Source organism: Eleutherodactylus coqui, chromosome 2, assembly GCF_035609145.1.
Source record: "Eleutherodactylus coqui strain aEleCoq1 chromosome 2, aEleCoq1.hap1, whole genome shotgun sequence".
Classification (NCBI taxonomy): domain Eukaryota; kingdom Metazoa; phylum Chordata; class Amphibia; order Anura; family Eleutherodactylidae; genus Eleutherodactylus; species Eleutherodactylus coqui.
Window position 1 is genome coordinate 121,423,763 of NC_089838.1, and position 14,774 is coordinate 121,438,536.

Sequence of the window (14,774 nt, forward strand, 5' to 3'; positions counted from 1 at the left end):
ATTTGAATTACTTTTATTCCATTTTTTATCTGGAGGCAAGAATAAAATCTGCAATTCTGGAATATTTTTTATTTTTATTTTTAACAGCATTCACCGTGCAGTGTAAAGGATATGTCAAATTAATTCTACAGGCCAGTACAATTATGTTAATACCAAATTTTTAAAGGCTTTTTTTTTTTTGCAACTTTTTCACACTCTTTAAAAAAACATTTTTTTTTATCACTGCATCCAAAGACCTCTAACATTTATTTTTTTTTTGTCACTGGTGCTGTAAAAAGATTTTTTTCGCGTGATGAGTTGTACATTTTAATGGTACCAAAGCAGACCCAAGGAGGTATTGAATATCATTATAAATTTGAGACATAATTCTTAGAGTATCCCAGACCATCTATCTACAGTCTAATTTCTTCTATGTTTCTTGCTGCTCACATTACTATAACTTGACGGCTTTGAGCGCTTTTTGAGTGATTCTTGTTGTGTCTAAATGGGCCCTAATGGAAATACAGAATTGAATCCTTGACCTCTCACAACAAGCAATAGTAGGACCCATAATAAGATGGAACTACCAATCCTAGGCTGTTAATTTGCCTACACAAATTGAATTTTGGCTGAAGACAGAGATTTAAACAAAGGAAGGTGGAAGTGTCTGGAAAAACTATACGTTATGGGGCAGAATGTTCATTTTAAACATTCTTTGCATTGCTAAACCAAGTAAAAGTGCTCTTAGACCATCTTTTGCAATTTTCTTGAACAGATTTCATGAGTGGGAAAAAGTTCATCTGATATAGTGGTTCATGCAGTAGGAGAATCCCTAAGTATGGCTTGAGAGGGCCAACCAGAAGGAAAAGGAATTTCGCAATGTTTATTGTTTTGCAATAGAGTTAGAGATATTGAGGGCCTTAGACTTACCAAAGTTGATAGGAAAATTGGAAACCTGTGAATATAGACAGAATTTATACATGAGATTGGGAAGGGAAACAACAGGAATTGTTGCAAAGAAGAGAAGATCATCAGCATAGGGTACTACCTTATAAGAAACTCCCTGGACAGAGATCCCAGAGATAGCCGAGTTAGCCAATATGTAATAGAAGAAAGGTTCCAGAGTAAGAAAGAAAATTAAATGAGATAGGAGGCAGCCCAGTCAGGTTTCATGGAAAATACTCCGCTCATCCAATAGGACATAATTCACCTGGGCTCAGATCTCGCATAGAGAACAGTCATCCAGTTCAGCGTATTAGATTTCAAATCAATACACCATAGAGCAGTGATGGCGAATCTTTTAGAGACAGAGTGCCCAAACTGAAACCAAAAACCCACTTTTTTATCGCAAAGTGCTAATACGTCAGGGGGCGGGGCTTATCACTACGTATGATTTTTACCTCCGTCATTCTAAAAAGGACAGGGCTGTTTCAAAATAGACAGCGTCCATATTTTGATGGCTTTTTGAATGCGGAAATGTTGCAGAATGTGCTTAGCAGAAATTTCTGTGGCAAATTCTGCAGTGTTTCCAAATCCAAAAAGCAGTCAAAGTCTGCACGCTGTCTATTTTGAAACAGCCCTGCCGATTTTTGCCACATGTAAACATACCTCAGTGGTAATAGTGACCCCCCCGCAGCAGCCCCAGCGGTAATAGTGACCCCCCACAGCAACCCCAGTGGTAATAGTGACTCCCTACAGTGGCCCCAGCCGTAATAGTGAGCCCCCACAGCAGCCCCAGTGGTAATAGTGACATCCCACAGTGGCCCCCAGTAGTAATAGAGACATCCCACAGCAGCCTCAGCAGTAATAGTGACACCCCCAGTGGCCCCCAGTAGTAATAGTGACATCCCACAGTGACCTCCAGTAGTAATATTGACATCCCAAATCAGCCCCCAGTAGTAATAGTGACATCCCAAAGCAGCCCCCAGTGGTAATTATGACATCCCACAGAGGCCCCCAGTAGCAATTGTGACATCCCACAGCGGTCCCTAGTAGTAATAGTGACATCCCACAGCGGTCCCTAGTAGTAATAGTGACATCCCACAGCGGCCCTAGTAGTAATAGTGACATCCCACAACTGCCGCAGTAGTAATAATGACATCCCACAGTGGCCCCTAGTAGTAATAGTGACATCCCACAACTGCCACATTAGTAATAGTGACATCTCACAGTGGCCCCAGTAGTAATAGTGACATCCCACAACAGCCCCAGTAGTAGAGATGAGCGAACGTACTCGTCCGAGCTTGATATTCGTGCGAATATTAGGGTGCTCGGGATGCTCGTTACTCGTAACGAGCACCACGCGGTGTTCGGGTTACTTTCACTTTCCTCTGTGAGACGTTAGCGCGCTTTTCTGGCCAATTGAAAGACACGGAAGGCATTACAACTTCCCCCTGCAACGTTTAAGCCCTATACCACCCCCCTGCTGTGAGTGGCTGGGGAGATAAGGTGTCACCCGAGTATTGAAATCTGCCCTTCCCGCGGCTCGCTACGGATGTATTCTGACATTAGTTCAGGGAAAGTGGTATCGTGTTGGAGCTGCTATAGGGAGAGTGTTAGGTGTATTGTAGGCTTCAAGAACCCCAACGGTCCTTCTAAAGGCCATAAATCGTCTCTATATGCGCTCAGTGGGGCCGGCGGCAGCAGCGCCGACCCCATTGAGAACATATAGAAGACAAATCATTCTTCTCTGCCACAGCTGTAACAGCTGTGGCAGAGAAGAACGATGTTTGCCCATTGAATTCAATGGAACCAGCAATACAGCAGGTTCCACTGAATGCAATGGGCTGCCGGCGATCGCAGGATGAATGGTCGGGAAGGGGTTAAATATATAACCCCTTCCCTGCAATTCATCCAGAAATGTGATACACTAAAAATATATACCAGCGTATAAGGCGACGGGGCGTATAAGACGACCCCCCAACTGTCACCTTATACGCCGGCAATACAGTGGAGCAAAGAATAAAAAGCATTACTCACTTCTTCAGACGATCTGCGCCGCTCCTGTAGACTGTCACTCCTTCCTGGTGTTCTGCGGTGCTCCTGCAGGCTGTCGCTCCCTCCTGGTTCCCGGCAGAGCATTGCTTTCTCTACGAAAGGCTTTAAATCCACGCCTCCAGAAACACACGTGCCTTCAGCCAATCACAGCCAATGACAGTGATGTCATTGAATTGCTGTGATTGGCTGTGTTTCTGGAGGCGGGGATTTCAAGCCTTTCATAGAGAAAGCTTTAGTCCGTGTACCAGGAAGGAGTGACAGTCTGCAGGAGCGGCGCAGATCGTCTGAAGAAGTGAGTAATGCTTTTTATTCTTTGCTCCACTGTATTGCCGGCGTATAAGGTGACAGTTGGGGGATCGTCTTATACGCCCCGTCGCCTTATACGCCGGTATATATTTTTAGTGTATCACATTTCTGGATGAATTGCAGGGAAGGGGTTATATATTTAACCCCTTCCCGACCATTCATCCTGCGATCGCCGGCAGCCCATTGCATTCAGTGGAACCTGCTGTATTGCTGGTTCCATTGAATTCAATGGGCTAACATCGTTCTTCTCTGCTACAGCTGTTACAGCAGTGCCAGAGGAGAACGATCTTTACGCTGACAGTGCGGGGGGGGCCCACTCTTGCCGCTATTGTGGCTTAATAGTGGGACCTGTGAACTTGAGATGCAGCCCAACATGTAGCCCCTCGCCTGCCCTATCCGTTGCTGTGTCGTTCCCATCACTTTCTTGAATTGCCCAGATTTTCACACATGAAAACCTTAGCGAGCATCGGCGAAATACAAAAATGCTCCGGTCGTCCATTGACTTCAATGGGGTTCGTTACTCGAAACGAACCCTCGAGCATTGCGAAAATTTCGTGCCGAGTAACGAGCACCCGAGCATTTTGGTGTTCGCTCATCTCTACCCAGTAGTAATAGTGACACCGCACAGTGACCCCCAGTAGTAATAGTGACATCCCACAGTGGCCACAGTAGCAATTGTGACATCCCACAGCAGCCCCTAGTGTTAATAGTGACATCCCACAGCGGTCCCTAGTAGTAATAGTGACATCCCACAGCGGCCCTAGTAGTAATAGTGACATCCCACAATGGCCCCAGTAGTAATAGTAACATCCCATAGCGGCTCCCCAGTGGTAATAGTGACATTCCACAGCGACTGCAGTTGTAATAGTGACATCCCACAGCGGTCCCAGTAGTAATAGTGACATCCCACAGTGGCCCCAGTAGTAACAGTGACATCCCAAAGCAGCCCCCAGTGGTAATAATGACACTGGGATGTCAGTGTGCTACCGGACATCTCCTCCCCCTGCTCTGGCAGAACCTAGTAGGAGATGTCAGGGGAGAAGGGTGGAGGATCCCAGCTGCACACTGACGTCAAAGTGTGCGCCACTAGCAGCGCCGCTGAGTGAATACTGACAGGGGAGATGCGGCACCTGCCGGTATTCACTAATGTAGTGAATGGCCGACAGCGGCGTGTGCCAGCAGGAAACGCTCTGTGCACTGCTTCTGGCTTGCGTGCCATAGGTTCGCCCCCACTTATATATACCCTCACTACCTTCATCTGTAAGAGAGCTCATGCTTTCAAATACAGGGAAAAGTGGGCAATCATGCAAAACTGCTTTAAAAGTGTATATGCAAACACCACGACTGCACTAGCAAAGCTACATTTTTTTGAGAGCACATAGTATAATGTTTCTAAAAATACAACTTAAAGGGGTTGCCAAGACCAGGATATTGATAACCTATTCTGAAAATAGATCATCAATATCTGATTGGTTAGGTTCCTCTGTTCGTGATCCCCACCAATTAGCAGTTTGAAGGGGTTGCAACCGCTTCATTGCATAGGCATAACTTGAAGCTTCTAGGCCCCAATGCAATATGTGTAACAGGGCCCCTATATGCATAATACTGGGCTCCATATATAGAGAAGAGAGGCCTTATGGGCCTTCTAAAGCTCCTGGGCATCCCCTATAGTTACGCCCCTGATTGTATGCCAAGCACACGCCATACAATGTACAGCGGCTGTGCTTGGTATAACAGCTCAATCACATTCACTTGAATGGGACTGAGCTGCTCTCAGGCCATGTGACTGATGGACATAATGTCACATGCCTGAGAAGAGGCGGTGGCGCCAACCAATTTTTGCATGCAAGTGAAAGGGTTGTATTCCGGTTAGGCAAAGTTGCTGTCTTGGGACCGGATTGCTGACGCATAGCAGGGCAATGCTTAGTGGGGAAGTGCACAGTGCCGTGAATTGTGCCAAATGTAGTCTCGAGCTGCATATCAGCAGGGATGCGACGGCCATCTTCGGAAATAGTGATGCAGGTCAACATCAGAAATGGAGTACATGATTAGAAGGTAATGACTGTGTGATTGGCTGTGAATGCCTGTGTATAAACATGGTGCAAACACCTTTCATATTTGGAATTTTTGAAAATTTGGAATTCTGGAATACCCCTATTTCTTGTTATTATATATAAATATAATTATATAGGTGTACAGGTTCCATCCCCCGCTACAAACCCTAATCCATAATTATAAACTCTTAAACCTAATTAGATGTACTAAGACGGTGCTTAGATGGTGGTATTACATGCGCTTTTTCTGTTCTCGTATTGCGGACCTAATACCTTTTCCACTCGTGGTTCATCAAAACTCCAGTTCTAATAAACGATGGAGGTCAAAGTGTTGCATCCACAATACATGTACAACGAAGCACCCACATTGTGCCCATCTGAAAGATTGTTTTTTCATGTAACTAGTTAAAAATGCTCATTTATTTCACCAGTCAGTAGGTGAAAAGGTCTTTTCTCACTGATATCTTTGCCATCTGTTAGCAATATATTGGGACATTTGTTTTGACTAGCATGTAATGAGTATCACTAGAAAAGTGATCAGTATTTTCTATGCTAAAAATTGGGTATGGACAGCATAGGGACAGTGTAAGGCTGCCTGCACACATCAGAGCCGGATTCCTCATGCGCGACCCCGCAAACCTGTTATTTCTTTTCTTCTTCTGTACTACAGAAAGTCAGCACGGCTTGCTGTCGGACATGCGTAATACAGATTGTTTCTCAGAATTTTTTTTTCCTGCACCGTCCATGACCTTTTTGCAATCTCAATTGGGAAAGGCCCACGGATCGGATGGCTTCAATGGAAGCCATCTGCATGGAATCCGCTCAAAAATAGAGCATGCTGTGATTTTTCCTCTGCGAGCGGAAATCACAACTGAAAAGGGATTCTTCCTGCACATGAGCGGAAATCACAATTGATTTCCGCTCATGTGCAGGAAGAATCACTTTTCCATAGCATACTATGGAGGATATTTGCAGCGGAACATGGAGGCATATGCTCACTCCGGATTCCGCAATGCAAATCCACCTGTGTGCAGGCGACCTAAAATGTGTGAGCTTTATTAATATTTGTGTGTTGGCTGTGTATTTGTGGAGACTTATTTGATGCCAATATCTGAATACTGGTAGACCTCTGGGTTGGGGAAGCTATAAATGGCCTAGCTAAGCAGGCACAGAGGAATGGTTAGATGAGCAAGTACTTACTATCTCAGTCCTATTCCGAGGGGGAAAAAAAAACAATGTAACAATCAGAGAAGAAGTATGCTCTTAATGATAAGGGTGTGTTATGGGGACAACAACACTAATTTCCATGTTATACCTTCCTGAGTACTGTATTCACTTATCCATGCATGATGGTAATAATTGGTTATGATGTGATACTACTAAGTCAAGGTATGGTGGTCATATTTGGTTATGGTATGGTGGTATTTTTTTGCTTGTGTTTTTCCTGGTGATATTTGGTCTTGATATGGTGTTATTAGATTTCATCCACACTAATGTTTTGTGGTATATGTTTTGTTGACTGCAAAGTGATGAACTTTATAAACAATCAGCAAATTAAGATACAGACTTCAAGGAGGCTGGAGCGGAGAATGGCATATTGTATTATGTCTGTTTTTTAGACAGGAACAATACTAGTAAGATGGTGGAAGGAATAACACCAGGGGTATAAAGGAACATTACTGAGGCCATTGGGAAGTATTTATATTCTGAAGGATTTTTGACCCAAAGAAACTTTCATGCACATTATATTTCCACAAAGGCTCCTCCTGTGGCATCCACTAATAGCAGAAGAACACGCAACTACTATGGTGTTCATGTGTCAGGAGTCGGGACCAAATGAACACCCTCTGGCTGCTGTCTCGTAGGCCCCTTAAAAAGTACTCTTGGCTTTAAAAACACATTCATAATACACAGGACTGACTGTCAGTGTGGTGTCTCTGTCCAACTTTTGCCTTGGTCTATTGAACTCCAGCACATATACTGTAATGAGAGCAATAGAATGGGGGAAGAGCCAGACAGAGCCACCGCAATGAGTCCGTTCTGTTAGGAAGATAATCCTGCAGCGGAGAGTAGTCCTGGGGACAGCAGGCACAGTCAAAGGTGGCACTATAACTTTGAGTGGCACTATCAGATAGGGAACAGTTAAGAGTGCACTTTAACATTCAGGGTCTCAGATCGGGAACTTTTTAGGCCACAGAGAGTACTCTATTTGTGGAACCATAGGACGGATATTATTATGACTGTGGAGTCACAGAGGCAGATCTATAAATTAGAGAGCCACAGAGGGGCACTATTATTTTTACGCCGCATAAAGAGGACCATTACTTTTTGGGGCCATAGAAGTGGTGTGTAACATTTCTTTGTAGTGCCACAGGGGAGAAACTAATACTATGAGGGGACATTGAGCGAGGGGTATAGGCAGGATAGGAACAGTGTGCAGAGGTAAGTCATAACTAGAAGAAGTTCATGGCTGTCAACATCTGCTGCTGGAGTAGAGTTGGGAGGCTCCGACAAGTGAGAGATTCTCGCTTACTCGCCCTTTCAGGTGTTTACATGGGATGACAGTCACCTGTAATTGCTCTTTTAAGCAATTGCTTGGCCAACTGGCGGCCTGTGTTAAAGTATTCTATGAGCACCTCAAGGATTGGTGGGGGTCTAGGCAGTAATGATGGCATATTCTAGCTACAGCTTACTATGGTCGGACAGTCCTTTAAAGGAACAAAAACCTCAAGAATAATTTCTGACTGTTTTGCACTACTGTGGAGTAAAATAAGCTACGCTGTTTTGACCACTCCTTAATCAGTTTTTTCCCTATCTCGGGTGTTCTTGGCTGAGCCAGTGTTTTCCGAAATTGGTGCTCCAGTGGATGGTATTGTATAGGCACTAGTCATTCTAAGGACAGTTCTACTCGATAAAGGCCCATTTAGATCCGAAAATGCTCGCTCAAAAATCGCTCAAAGCCGTCTTTTGAGCAGGAATCCTTGGGTCTAACTGCACTGACATCCTGCAGTTTTCTTTAACGAGTCATTCATTGTTCTCTTTCAGCATGCTGAAGGAGAACAATAAGCCTTATCAGTGCCGCGGGATGCGTTCACAGCGGGATACCGCTGATACTATTGTTTCAGCTGGTATCCCGTTTGGAGAACACAGCTGAGCACTCTGTGAACACAGCCGGAGTATGAAGAACACAGCAGTCCAGCTGTGTTCTGCATACCCCGCATGGAGCACACAGCTGTATACCTGCTGTGTGCTCCATGAAGATTGCAGGAGTATACAGAAGACAAGCAGCCCCGCTTGTCTTCTGTATACCCCCCTCCGAGCGCAAAGTGATCGCTCAAAACTGTTAATCAAACTGCCATTTTAGCAAATTTTGAGCGATCACCTTGCCCTGTAAATGCACACAACGATTATTGCTCAAAAGATGTCTTTTGAGTGACTTTTGATCGAGAATCGTTGTGTCTAAACCAGGCATTAGGCAGAGCACACTAACCACTGATTATACAGAACAGCGACATCTTCTACCTTCATGTCTTCATGAATAAGACCAGTCATTTGCTTTTTTAGTAAATATATTTACATATATACATATTTACATGTTTACATATATACATATTTACATATATATACATATTTACATGTTTACATATTTACATATATACATATTTACATGTTTACATATTTACATTTATACATATTTACATATTTACATATATACATATTTACATGTTTACATATTTACATATATACATATTTGCATGTTTACATATTTACATATATACATATTTATATAACTACCTACCTAACCTATCTATTCTATCTATCTATCTATCTATCTATCTATCTATCTATCTATCTTATCCTATATATCTACAAATTTAAATAACTATCTATATAATAGGTGGCAGCTTTTCATATTTTGATGTTGGCAGGCGGTAAATTCGGATCATAGATGGTAATTTTAGGCGGCAGATGATATATTCAGGTACAGGGGATATATTCAGGTGGCAGATGATATTTTCAGGCACAGATGTTATATTCAGATGGTAGATGTTATATTCATACGGCAGATGGTATATTCTGGTACAGGTAGTATTTTCAGGCGGTAGATGGTAAATATTGGAATTGTTATATGGCAGAGGTTTTAAATTATTTAACTAGAAATGTAACTGGCTAACTGACTAACTAACTAACTAACTAACTAACTAACTATATAACAGGTGGAGGTGGAAACATTATGGGGCAGATGATTTAAGTGAGGTCTTGGGTTGGCTGGCAGCTCTCATTAATGGTGGTCTTCATAGTCTTGCGGGTCTTCTTGGCAGCATTTTTGGAGGACTTGCGTTTAGCTCTTTTTTTGCTTGGTGGCTTAGACTTTTCAGGGAGTGTTGTGTAGATTTCTAAGTCCTGTCAAAATATAGAAATATAATTAATCCCTCATTTTTCTCAGTTTAACATAATACTCTATGAGATGTTGGTCACCAAGAATATCTGTCACTACAGTGTCTCTGTGCCAATGCTACCTTTATTGAGTTGTAATGTGAACTGACCCCTGAGGAGCAGCGCCCCCTGGTGGGACCCATCCTTCAGTACTCACTTCTTGTTTGAGCCTTTTCTCTGGTGTCTCATGAAGGTCATCACTGAAAGAAGAGAAAACATCAGTGAGAAAACTAAGTAAGATGAACTTTCTGGGGTCCAAGGATAAGACTGTGGGAGACGTCGGGGTGCGGTGAAGAGGAGACTATAATTACAGGACATCTACCTTCTGGCTGGTCTTTTATTGTTCGGTCTTGTTTTTTTCCATTTATAATAAAATTCAATTATATCCGGCATGGATTTCTGTGGGAGCTGCACAAATTGAGGAGAAGATTTAGTTATAAGCATTATAAATTATATTATAGGTCACCCAATATATACCAATCATACATCCATATATGGGCATATATCAGTTCCGTACCAGTACAGGCTAGTCATATACCAGTATATGCCAATCACAGACTAGTATACACCAGTCATGTATTAGTATATACCAGTCATAAATTATAAACAAGTCACATATTTGTATATACTAGTCATATACCATTCACACACTGGTATACACTGGTCATGCACAGTATTACTATATACTAGTAATATTACTAATATAATATACTAGTAATATTACCAATCACATATTGGTATATACCAGTCATATATCAGAATATACCATGTACCTGTATATACCAGTCGTGAATTACTATATACCAGTCACAAGCCAGTAAATAACAGTGAGATATCAGTATATACCAGTACATACCAGTAAATAACAGTGAGATACCAGTATATACCAGTACATAACAGTGAGATACCAGTACATGCAAGTAAATAAAAGTGACATACCAGTACATACAAGTATATACCAATGCCCTCCTCCACCGCTCAGTTCTTACCATTAGCTGAATTAGTTGGAACTGCTTGCCATAGTTCTTAAAACCGGCCTCAAACATTTTTTTCTCCTCTTCAGTCCATAGTTTTTTTACAGCCATATAGTTGGGCATGTCGGCCACAGCTTCCTCTATATTATAGCCATTTTGCAATAGTAATCCAAGAGCCTGCAAGGGAAGGATCATATAGTGTTATGTAAGGAAACAGTCCTGATTATAGGGGGGCACACGTGAGCCCCACTTGGATGACTGGTGAACCTATGTGACTTACCTGTTCCTCATTAAATCCATAGTTGTCCTTGGCAACATTAATATATTCATCCACTGAAAAACAAAGAGAGGCTGAGTTACTTTATATGCCATTCTATATATGTGCTTCCACTATCTGGCATGTGCCGCATGATGGGATCAGTTCATGTGTTGTCAGCTAAAACCAACTGACAAACTCAACTGAACTCAGCTACATGGGAAAAAGTTAGCTCTGCGGTAAGTTGCACATATATGTGGCAAGATTAGATACTTACATGTCTCATCAGGTATATTGTGGTCTGGAGACCAAAGCAAGACGCTTTGGGGCTCCTGGGAGGTTTCACCTAATTCTGCAAAACAGAAAAATCTATTTAATATCTGGAAAGTTTTGGATTCATTTAACTTTTTCTGCTGAACATCTTAAAGACACAAAGATCTTAAAGGGATAAAGTGCTAGCGATAAAAGGGGACAATAAATGGGCTCCTGATTCCTGTGGGCCACTAGTTGCCCCCAGAATACTCCCTCTCTGGCATCCATACTGCACTATTACAGATACCCGCTACGACGTATCACATTACTATGTTTATCATACAGACATAAAGCAATTCCTGCCCCGTGCAGAAGACCAGAGGTTCCTACCGGGAAGACGCAGCATCTTCTCTCTAGGTCAAACGGCAATGTCTGTCCGCTGGGCAGTGGATTGCTGTGAAGGAAGGTTGTCGCTGGGCGACGTATTGTTGTGATGTCATCGCGCAGCCTTGTCATGCTTAACCCTTTAATGACCAGGCCTTAAGTATTTCAATATCAGACTTTTAAGTCAGATTCACAGGCTGCGCCATAAAAGTCAGATGGGTGTAGCCATAATTCGATAACATTCTCTGGGCCAGCACTATTTATGCAATTTATACAAGTTTTTTTTTATGTATTGCTATTTTTGTACACAGGACACCCTTTAAAAAAAAGTTAGCTTTTGTGCCACCGCATGTTAAAGAACTATAGCATTTCTATTTTTTCCACCAAGGCAGCTTTATAAGGGCTTGTTTTTTTGCGGGATGAACTTTATTCTTTATTTACTCCATTTTTGCAAACATATAACAGTTGAATTGCTTTTATTCCATTTTTTTTCTAGAGGGAAGATTAAAATCTGCAATTCTGGAATATTTTTTATTTTTATTTTTAACAGCGTTCACCGTGCAGTGTAAAGGATATGTCAAATTAATTCTACAGGCCAGTACAATTATGTTAATACCAAGTTTTTATAGGTTTTTTTTTTTTACAACTTTTCGCACTCTTTACAAAAACATTTTTTTTTTATCACTGCATCCAAAGACCTCTAACATTTTTCTTTTTTTGTCACTGGTGCTGTAAAAAGGGTTTTTTGTGTGTGATGAGTTGTACATTTTACGGCCTTAGTCACATGGGCGTTTTTTTGCGCAATTTGCGGATCGCATGACGGATGCGCATCCGCAAATCGCATGACCGGGGCCAAAAAAATCGCCCAAAAAATCTGCTCCTAGCCGCGTTTCATTAGAAACGGGCTGGAGCTGTCCAGCGCATTGAATTCAATGGAGCCGGCAATACAGCCGGCTTCATTGAAAGCAATGTGCTGCGGGCGAGCGCGGGATGAATTGTCGGGAAGGGCTTAAATATATAAGCCCTTCCCTGAAATTCATCCAGAAATGTGTAAAAATAAAAAATATATATATACTTACCTTGTCCCTGCAGCCGGAGTTCAGAGCGGCCGGCCTGCAGTGGGTGTGAAGGGGGTGTGAGTCAGACTTGCCTCTGATTGGCTCAGCGCTGAGCCAATCAGGGGCAAGTCTGACTCACACCCCCTTCACACCCACTGCAGGCCGGCCGCTCTGAACTCCGTCTGCCAGGACAAGGTGAGTATTTTTTTATTTTTAATTTTTACACATTTCTGGATGATTTGCAGGGAAGGGCTTATATATTTAAGCCCTTCCCGACAATTCATCCCGCGCACGCCGGCAGCCCATTGCTTTCAATTGAGCCGGCTGTATTGCCGGCTCCATTGAATTCAATGGGCAAACATCGTTCTTACAGCTGTGGCAGAGAAGAATGATTTGTCTTCTATATGTTCTCAATGGGGTCGGCGCTGCTGCCGCCGGCCCCATTGAGCGCATATAGAGAAGAGAACAGGAATCGCAGATCACAGATAGGTGCCATCTGCGATTTCTGTCCTATAATTTATCGGACGAGCGCATAAAAAGCGCTCATGTGTCCGATACCATTGCAAAGCAATGGTTTTAAAAAATCGCCGGACGCATGCGCATGCGCAAATCGTGCGAAAAAACGCCCGTCTGACTAAGGCCTAATGGTACCAAAGCAGACCCAAGGAGGTATTGAATGTCATTATAAATTTGAGACATAATTCTTAGAGTATCCCAGACCATCTATCTACAGTCTAATTTCTTCTATGTTTCTTGCTGCTCACATTACTATAACTTGAAGGCTTTGAGTGATTTTTGAGTGATTCTTGTTGTGTCTAAATGGGCCTTAATGGAAATGCAGAATTGAATCCTTAACTGCTCACAACAAGCAATAGTAGGACCAATAGTAAGATGGTTCCTTAATGAGGGTACCAGAGAGGATTGCAGCCAAAGAATAGCAGCAAGGGGAACATCTCATTGTTCAATCAGAGCCCAAGACTTTAAGAAGCACAGGCAACACCAGTCAAGTATCCTCAACAAGTGGGCTGCTAAATAGTAGGTTTTAAAGTCAGGGAGGCGAACACCCCACACTTTAGTCTACAGAATATGGAACTACTAATCCTAAACTGTTAATTTGCCTACACAAATTGAATTTTGGTTGAAGTTAGAGATTTAAACAATGAAGGTGGAAGTGTCTGAAAATACTATAAGTTACAGTGGAGAATGTTCATTTTAAACATTCTTTGCATCGCTAAACCAAGTAAAAGTGCTCAGACCATCTGTTGGAATTTTCTTGAACAAATTTCACGAGTGGGAAAAAGTTCATCTGATATAGTGGCTCATGCAGTAGTAGAATCCCTAAGTATGGCTTGAGAGGGCCAACCAGAAGGAAATAGAATTTTGCAATGTTTATTGTTTTGCAATAGAGTTAGAGATATTGAGGGCCTAAGGCCTCCTTCCCACGAGCGTGACGGGCTCCGCCGCGTAATATTACGCAGTGAAGCCCGTCACGGCGCCCCCCAGAGCCCCTATACTTACCTGCGGGAGATAGCGTGAAAACGCTTCCCCGCCCACGCAGCGGCCGCGTCAAATGACGCTGCGGCGGTAGGTGGGGAAGCGTTTTTTCACGCTATCTCCCGCTGGTTACAGCGGGAGATAGCGTGAACAGACGGCTTCCATTGACTGCAATGGAAGCCGTCAGCGCGTACAGCCCGTCCTCACCCGCAGCAAGTAGAGCATGCTGCGGGTGAGGACGGGAGAAATCGCGGTGCGTAATTCCGCGGTGGAATTATGCATCGTGAGCATTGTGCTATTAGGTTCAATAGAACCTAATAGCAGGGGGCCACGCAGCGGATTTTTGCCGCGAATTTACGCGGCATAAATCTGTTCGTGGGAAGGAGGCCTTAGACTTACCAAAGTTGATAGGAAAATTGGAAACCTGTAAATATAGACAGAATTTATACATGAGATTGGGAAGGGAAACAACAGGAATTGTTGCAAAGAAAAGATCATCAGCATAGGGTACTACCTTATAAGAAACTCCCTGGACAGAGATCCCAGAGATAGCCGAGTTAGCCAATATGTAATAGAAGAAAGG